General features: G+C 38.7%; 1 protein-coding gene across 1 annotated transcript in view; it reads right to left on the bottom strand.

The window, feature by feature from the left end:
* LOC106810816 (myosin-IIIb-like) overlaps nucleotides 1-5,003 on the bottom strand; it is a 64,925-nt gene extending 59,922 nt beyond the window's left edge. The window contains exons 1-2 of the mRNA XM_014814269.1: nucleotides 4,917-5,003; nucleotides 4,651-4,757 (exon numbers count right to left, since the gene is read on the bottom strand). The gene's annotated coding sequence lies outside the window, so the exon portion shown is untranslated. The remainder of the gene's footprint in view (nucleotides 1-4,650; nucleotides 4,758-4,916) is intronic.
* Nucleotides 5,004-8,447: the final 3,444 nt, after the last annotated feature.

The raw sequence follows: 8,447 nt of genomic DNA, 5'->3' as shown, positions 1-8,447 counted from the left end.
AAATTTTATATTCACCCCTGAAATTATCCAAAGGAATAATTAACGCATATGAATATAATAATTCCTTACACAGTCCTGATGTTCAGAATGCACATGCACAGTTGTCAGTGGTATATGACACATAGTTACAGGTTTGCGTCAAATTCATGAAGCTGTATATATATGGTTATTTTTTGTTGCTGCATTTCAATGCATTTTTGCTTGGAGGACCGAGGTGAAACAGTCAATTATTTAGGAACCCGCGGGGGTGATCAATATTTCAATACCAGGTGTGCAATGGCAGAACCTTTCAATATTTTATATGTAACGGCATGAGACATCATTGCCAATGTATATATATATATATATATAAAATATAAAAAATATAATAATATAAATAAATAATAATATATAATAATATTATATTATAATATATAATAATATTGTTTATAATAATATAATAAAATATAATATATTATATATATATAAAATAATATATATATACATCAATATGTATAGTCATCAGAAGTAGAAATAGGGAATTAGGGAATAGGGGTCCTTATATCTACTTCTGATAGGCATGTAAGTAATTATTCGGGGTTACTTCTTTAACACCCTCTATGTGTCTCTCCAGCTGTGCAAAGAAAGTGGATATTCACCTTCGAAATGGGTTCACCTACAACTACTGGCCCCTAATAAACAAATTAGGCAATAATACACATACAGTCTCTATAACATCAGTTTTTACTAGTACGCGTTCTTTTTATATGGTTCAGATAGCTAGTGCGCCAGATAAGGTCTATGTCCCCCTGCCCTCTGTTGACCTGGCCTCGTTTAGCTATTCTGACTAATATATATAATATTATAACTTATATATATATATACTAATATAGATAGCGTTTAGGTAGGTTAGTCAGAAATAGCAGAACGACCAGTCCAAACAGACGTCAGCTGAGCTGCAGTACCATTGGCGGTTGCCCTGAAAGCACGCACGCACGCACCCCCACACAAACACATAGCACGCGCGCACCCACACTCGCAGACACAGACACACACGTACACAAACACAGAGACGTGCACTACACACGCCCACACAGCACATATACAATAACATAATACAATCACAGAAGCCGCACAGTTATTATAGTAGAACCGAGGCCAGCGAGTGTTAGTAAGCATTAACTCATTTCAGTACACAGGAAACAGAATCTCACAAGTGCAACCGAACAATGGCATCATGATTGATAGCGCAAATTATGCCGGTGGCCTTTGAACCAAACATTCACCGCAATTGATTGGCCATTTACTCCCCACTTTAACAGGAGTTTTAGGTTTACGATCGGAAAGAAATATTTCGCTGAGCAGACTACAGCTACCTATAGCTACCAGACCTATATATACCAGGAGTTAATAAAGACAAATGATATACCTATCCTGTATATATACCTATACCTAACAGAAGTTGATTGCCAATTTATCGGCTAACGCTCCATTAGGAGTGTTCCCAACTTTGATATCATTAATGATTATAAATGATGGATAATCCTAACCCTAACCCTAACCTAAATGACATTAAGCCACAAACTAATATATGACCAATATATATATATGTATATATATGTTATTATGACCATTAATGACATTAAAGTTGGGAACACTCCTAATGGAGTATCATCCAATTTATCATTACTACACTACCGAGTTCCGATGTAGCAACGAATTAATTTTTAATGAAATATAATGAATGCTAACCAAGGAACCAATTAGAACCGCATTAGTAATTCCAAAGTTCTGCTAATAGTAATATGTGAGAATGGACACAAATGCGCATTTCTATGCAGGTATACCTTCGTCTGTACCTATGTATTTAAAATACGGTACCCGGTAATTAAAGTTTTGGACAGCCTATTAGCTGCCTTCCTCACTAACCTAGTAGAAGATCTCATTTTAGAATATATAATCGGCCCCAGCATGTAACTGACACCAACACGGACACCTGGTGGCACAGCCCTATTTACCATACACTCTAGACATTTCACATACTCCAGTCATGTGCACATATTATAGCTACCATGCAACAGCTGCAGTATTGTTAGTGATGACCTAATGCACTTATAGTCTTTTAGGATTTAGGGTACTATAGTTCAGTATATAATGGTATATATATCAGGAGTGAATAAGAATAGATTATTATTATTAGACCTATTATTATTCACTTCTGTATATATAGATGATCCAGGGTCCAGTGTGTTATTCTATCTATTATTATATATATATATATATATATATAGTATATATATATATATATATATATAATATATCTATATTTAAATACGGTAATGGCTACTGTTGGGAGCACAGGGGTCACCTATTTTAGGACACCCTGTATTCCATATGGGCTTCCGATTACGTTAGAGCTAGATCAGGGTGTAGGTTTAGTTATTATGGTTATGGATTAGGTGAGTGATGACTAGGCGCGTTTGGTCAAAAGGTAGGATGAGCGCAATGCACGCACCGTGTGTCTTTTGCAGTACAGCTGTTTTTATTGATACTCGTTTGTCACGGGATTATGTGCTTGTCTGGGGCCACCACACTATAGACCCGGATAGATCAGGAGCTTCACTTACTAGTGTGAAGTATTTTTCTGTGGCTTCAATCATAACAGCATGTCAAACGCACACATGTAAGTTAAATCTACCAGCAAAGAATATTTTACCTGAAGATTTCCTTGGTAGCATTGTCAGGATGATATAAAATCATGTAGCTGGCACGACTGGCAGTATTATACACGATGTATATTACCAGAACGCGCAGTCAGCAATCACGTGAGAGTAATGAGAATTGAACTCAAAAGTTTCTGGTTATTTGAAGCGCTAAGATTTTCAGTGCACTGTCACAATAAGTCCTATGGATAGAGCTAAGCGGGTATATGTATCAATACAACTCACCTCTATGCCTTCCTCTGACCATTCTCCACAAGCATCGGATTTCGCCTAGTCACCCTAGGGAGCCGGTGGCAGTAGCATAATTGGTGGTTTTGCTCCATCTTAATTTGCCGCTTAAAAGTGCTGTCTCTTCATCGCCAATGATTTACCTTCCAGGCGCTCCGGTGTTGTAGATCTGAATTAATTTCAATAAATGCAAATCGTATGTATCCTGGTAATGGGAAATTTTAATTACTGGGTTCCATTATTTCTAAAATTGGGGCTAACGATATTAGTGGGCAGATTGAAGGCAATACAGGTTAAGGCAAGTTGCATATATAATGATATAAGATACGAGCAATACAACGGTGAATGCATAGCAAACAATAATGGGCAATACTCGCCGTTATCGCGCTCAAGTATCTCGCAATGCAGATCACGTCGACACGAGGAAACCTACTTAACTTACTGATCAGGTTGAAGGTTACCCTCTCGTCTGCAGGATCTTTCATCGTCTCCACAGCATGCACCTGTGTGGCATCTCCAAGTCCATGCAATGCCCGTCATGACCCAGCCACTTTCGAACTTTTCAAGAATTATAAAATGATGGCAAATAAACAGGAAATGTATTTACTACCAATGTCCCAATGTTTATCTGTTGTGTTTCGCCTTATATTGGTAACAGTGTCCCGTAAATACAGTTCAGATGCTCCTCTGCAACACACAATTTCACCACAGTCACACCACTGTGCATTAACTCACAGAGAGATAAAGTGTCTATCTTTCTGCGAGTTTGGGCACAGAAGCGGGTGTGCAGTGAAATTGTGTATTGCACAGTATTTGAACCACAGGCACTTGGAGCCTTTCAATAAAATATAATGCTAAACAAGAGCCGCAGAGCGTCTGGGCTCATCTGAGGTCTGTTGCTACGGTTATAAACGTAACATTTAAAGCCGCACTATGCGCATCCAAACGCTAATTTCTCCAGTACTAGACTAGCAAATACTTCGTGTCATGCATAATCACACTACCTTATGGCAAAATAAACTCTAGTTCCTCCCATTTCAGTGCGCGTTGCTTAACACCCACAAGAAAGAGGTGCGAAATCTGGTAATCTGGCGCCAACGCAAAATTGTTTGCCAAACAATTTCGCCAAGAATCGGTTAGGTGACGTCACGTTTTTATCTTTGCTACACCCGTACCGCAGCACCGCTCCACGGTTGCTTGCCAGAGCAACGCGAAAGTGTCAACAACATCGGAGAATTTGAACAACATTGGAGGTATTTTCAAATGCCTTTTATAAGACAACGCGCAGTGAAATGGGAGGAACTAGAGTTTATTTTGTCATAAGGTAGTGTGATTATGGGCCCAAGGAAAGAGAACATGGGTCCCAATAAAACCAATGTGCCTAACCCTAACCCTAATTCTAATTCCCTAACCCTAACCCTAACCCTAACCATAACCCTAACCTATTATATTGATATAATATTATATTTATATTGATGTAAATGACATTGGTTTTATTGGGACCCATGTTCTCTATCCTTGAACTAGCCCGACCAGGCTGTGCGAGGGATTGTCTATAACGTCTTGTAACCCTAGCAATACCGTTTCTTGGAGCTATCCTTGAACCCGATTGGGCCTGACACGAAGTAATTGCTGGCCAGTCTAGTAGTACTGGAGAAATTAGCGTTTGGATGCGCATTCTGTCAAATTCTGATGACAATATATGTGATGCAATACTTACCAGTAGCCTACCGTAAATTATGCGCGGTCTGGTAGTGGTATCTCTGACGTGACGATAACATTTCGAACTCCGCATGTGAATAGTCTTCCTACGTTACTCGTTAGCGCCTGTAAGCACAAAAGCCAACAAGATGACAACACTGTATACGGTACACTACTAGCTACTACTAGAAATTTGCGCCTACACTCACAAAACGACAGTAACCGAACTGCAGAACGTGTCGATAGCAGAACAAATCTATATTATTTAGTAATTTAGATACATACACATCTTTCACTGAGCTGCGATTGTCACATGCACTCACATGAAAACTCAACAACACGTTGTAACGATGCACGCGTACACCGCGTTTGACGAGTGACGACAGAGATTGACTGCTGGCCAAAGCTGCTGGCTAACGAAAAATCATTGAGCGTTGGTGGCGTGCAGCTGCAGCCACCTGGTGCCCGGCATCGTTATTAATTGACAATAGCATCGCTGGCATACCGCAAGCAGAGCATAGAAGCAAATTTATATGCTCTGCCGCAAGCATAGAAATATATAGAGACACCTACGTGACCTACCTACCTATAACAGAAGTCACAAGTTTGGAAAATCCAAGAAAGAGACCACTTGTGATAATGGTCCATCGCCGTTTTTTCGCTGTGCGCAAAAACAGGAAAAAAGTTGTGGCGGGCTGCGACACGTGTTTGTCGCGGCGCACCACCATTTTTTTAATAAAGTATACATGTAAAATAAAATGCACATTCATGTTCATTTATGGTTTGTTGTTTATTTGTTGTTTGTTTAAAAGTGTTTGACATTTTTGGCCTTTTATTGTTCGCTGGAATCAAAGTACATCAACAACCACGGCCAATTTAGTAATTTACTGATGTAAATGGTAATATGGCTGAAAAATGTTACGACCGGGACTTTCTGGACTCTTAACGGGACACCGGTCTTAACGGTACACTGGTCTTAACGGGACACCGGGACCATCACGTCGCACCGGAACGATCCCGGTGAGACCGGGACACTTGGGACGTCTGCTATAATATCTACCTATATTATTTCTATGCCTGCAAGCTATTATAGACTCCCTGGCTATTAATAGTCAGTATAGTGGGTTCCATACCATAGTGCAACCGTGTATTACATTATGTATATTTTGCAACAGTAAATTGCTTCCACTTGCAGATTATAATTATATTCACGTCATATATTCATCAGTCATTCACCATATAATAATACATATATACACGTGACATATACATATATATATATATATATATAACGAGCCAGGTCAAACAGAGGCCAGGGGGACATAGACCTTATCTGCACTAGCTACTCTGAACCATATAAAAATGAACGCGTACTAGTATAAACTTGATGTTATAGCAGACTGTTGTGTATTATTGCCTAATTTGTTTATTAGGGCCAGTAGAGTGTGTACGTGAACCATTTCGAAGTGAATATCCACCTTCATTTGCACAGCTGGAGAGACACATAGAGGGTGTTAAAGAAGTAAACCCCGAAAACTTACTTACATGCCTATCAGAAGTAGATAATAGGGAACCCCCTATTCCCTAATTCCCTATTATCTACTTCTGATGACTATACATATTGCATGTATATATATATTATTTTATATATATATATATATTTATATTATTTATTATATTATTATAATAAAATATTAATTAATATAAATATAATATATTATATTATTATTTTATTTATATTATTATATTTTTTATATATTTAATATATATATATATACATTGGCAATGATGTCTCATGCCGTTACAATAAAATATTGACAAGGTTCCTGCCATTGCACACCTGGTATTGAAATATTGATCACCCCCGCGGGTTCCCTAAATAATTGACTTGTTTCACCTCGTCCTCCGAAGAGCAAACAATGCATTGAAATGCAGCAACAAAAATAACCATATATATACAGCTTCATGAAATTGACCAAACCTGTAACATATGTGTACATATAACCACTGACAACTGTGCATGTGCATTCTGAACATCAGGACTGTGTACAGAATTATTATATTCATATGCGTTAATTATTCCTTTGGATAATTTCAGGGGTGAATAATAAAAATTTTGTCATTATTCACCCTAGCTCCAGTACTGCTGATAGGGTCTATGTCCCCCGGGGTACTGCCGGAACGTACTTTGGGTACGGTCCGGTATACCGGAACGTACCCTGGTACTATATTATATGGCGCGGACCGTACCTCGCCTATCCACTAACGAGTCTAGGGATCGCCTACGCCCTACTCCCTAATCCGAACCCGAACCCGAACCCTAACCCTACATCCTAACCATATCAAATAGTGACCAGGGTACGTTCCGGTATACCGGACCGTACCAGGGTACGTTCCGGCAGTACCCTGGGGACATAGACCCTATGAGCTCTAGTACTATAGCCCGCGGATCGCTGCCGCAGAGCTACCCCTGATAATTTCTAGCCGCAGAGCCTGCTGTTATTGTGCACTGACTGAAAGCACGCACGCACGCACCCCCACACAACACATAGCACGCGCGCACCCACACTCGCAGACACAGACACACACGTACACAAACACAGAGACGTGCACTACACACGCACACACAGCACATATACAATACATAATACAATCACAGAAGCCGCACAGTTATTATAGTAGAACGCGAGGCCTGCGAGTGTTAGTAAGCATTAACTCATTTCAGTACACAGGAAACAGAATCTCACAAGTGCAACCGAACAATGGCATCATGATTGATAGCGCAAATTATGCCGGTGGCCTTTGAACCAAACATTCACCGCAATTGATTGGCCATTTACTCCCCACTTAACAGGAGTTTTAGGTTTACGATCGAAAGAAATATTTCGCTGAGCAGACTACAGCTACCTATAGCTACCAGACCTATATAACCAGGAGTTAATAAAGACAAATGATATACTATCCTGTATATATACCTATACCTAACAGAAGTTGATTGCCAATTTATCGGCTAACGCTCCATTAGGAGTGTTCCAACTTTGATATCATTAATGATTATAAATGATGGATAATCCTAACCCTAACCCTAACCTAAATGACATTAAGCACAAACTAATATATGACCAATATATATATATGTATATATATGTTATTATGACCATAATGACATTAAAGTTGGGAACACTCCTAATGGAGTATCATCCAATTTATCATTACTACACTACGCGATTCGCGATGTAGCAACGAATTAATTTTTAATGAAATATAAGAATGCAACGCAAGGAACCAATTAGAACCGCATTAGTAATTCCAAAGTTCTGCTAATAGTAATATGTGAGAATGGACACAAATGCGCATTTCTATGCAGGTATACCTTCGTCTGTACCTATGTATTTAAAATACGGTACCCGGTAATTAAAGTTTTGGACAGCCTATTAGCTGCCTTCTCACTAACCTAGTAGAAGATCTCATTTTAGAATATATAATCGGCCCCAGCATGTAACTGACACCAAACACGGACACCTGGTGGCACAGCCCTATTTACCATACACTCTAGACATTTCACATACTCCAGTCATGTGCACATATTATAGCTACCATGCAACAGCTGCAGTATTGTTAGTGATGACCTAATGCACTTATAGTCTTTTAGGATTTAGGGTACTATAGTTCAGTATATAATGGTATATATATCAGGAGTGAATAAGAATAGATTATTATTATTAGACCTATTATTATTCACTTCTGTATATATATATACAGGAGTGTGTTATTATATATATATATATATATAATATATATATATAATATATAATA

The sequence above is a fragment of the Priapulus caudatus genome, unplaced genomic scaffold (genome assembly GCF_000485595.1).
Source record: "Priapulus caudatus unplaced genomic scaffold, Priapulus_caudatus-5.0.1 Scaffold476, whole genome shotgun sequence".
Taxonomy (NCBI): domain Eukaryota; kingdom Metazoa; phylum Priapulida; class Priapulimorpha; order Priapulimorphida; family Priapulidae; genus Priapulus; species Priapulus caudatus.
The sequence above is the reverse complement of the archived record's forward strand: the minus strand, read 5'-3'. Positions and strand labels throughout refer to the sequence as shown.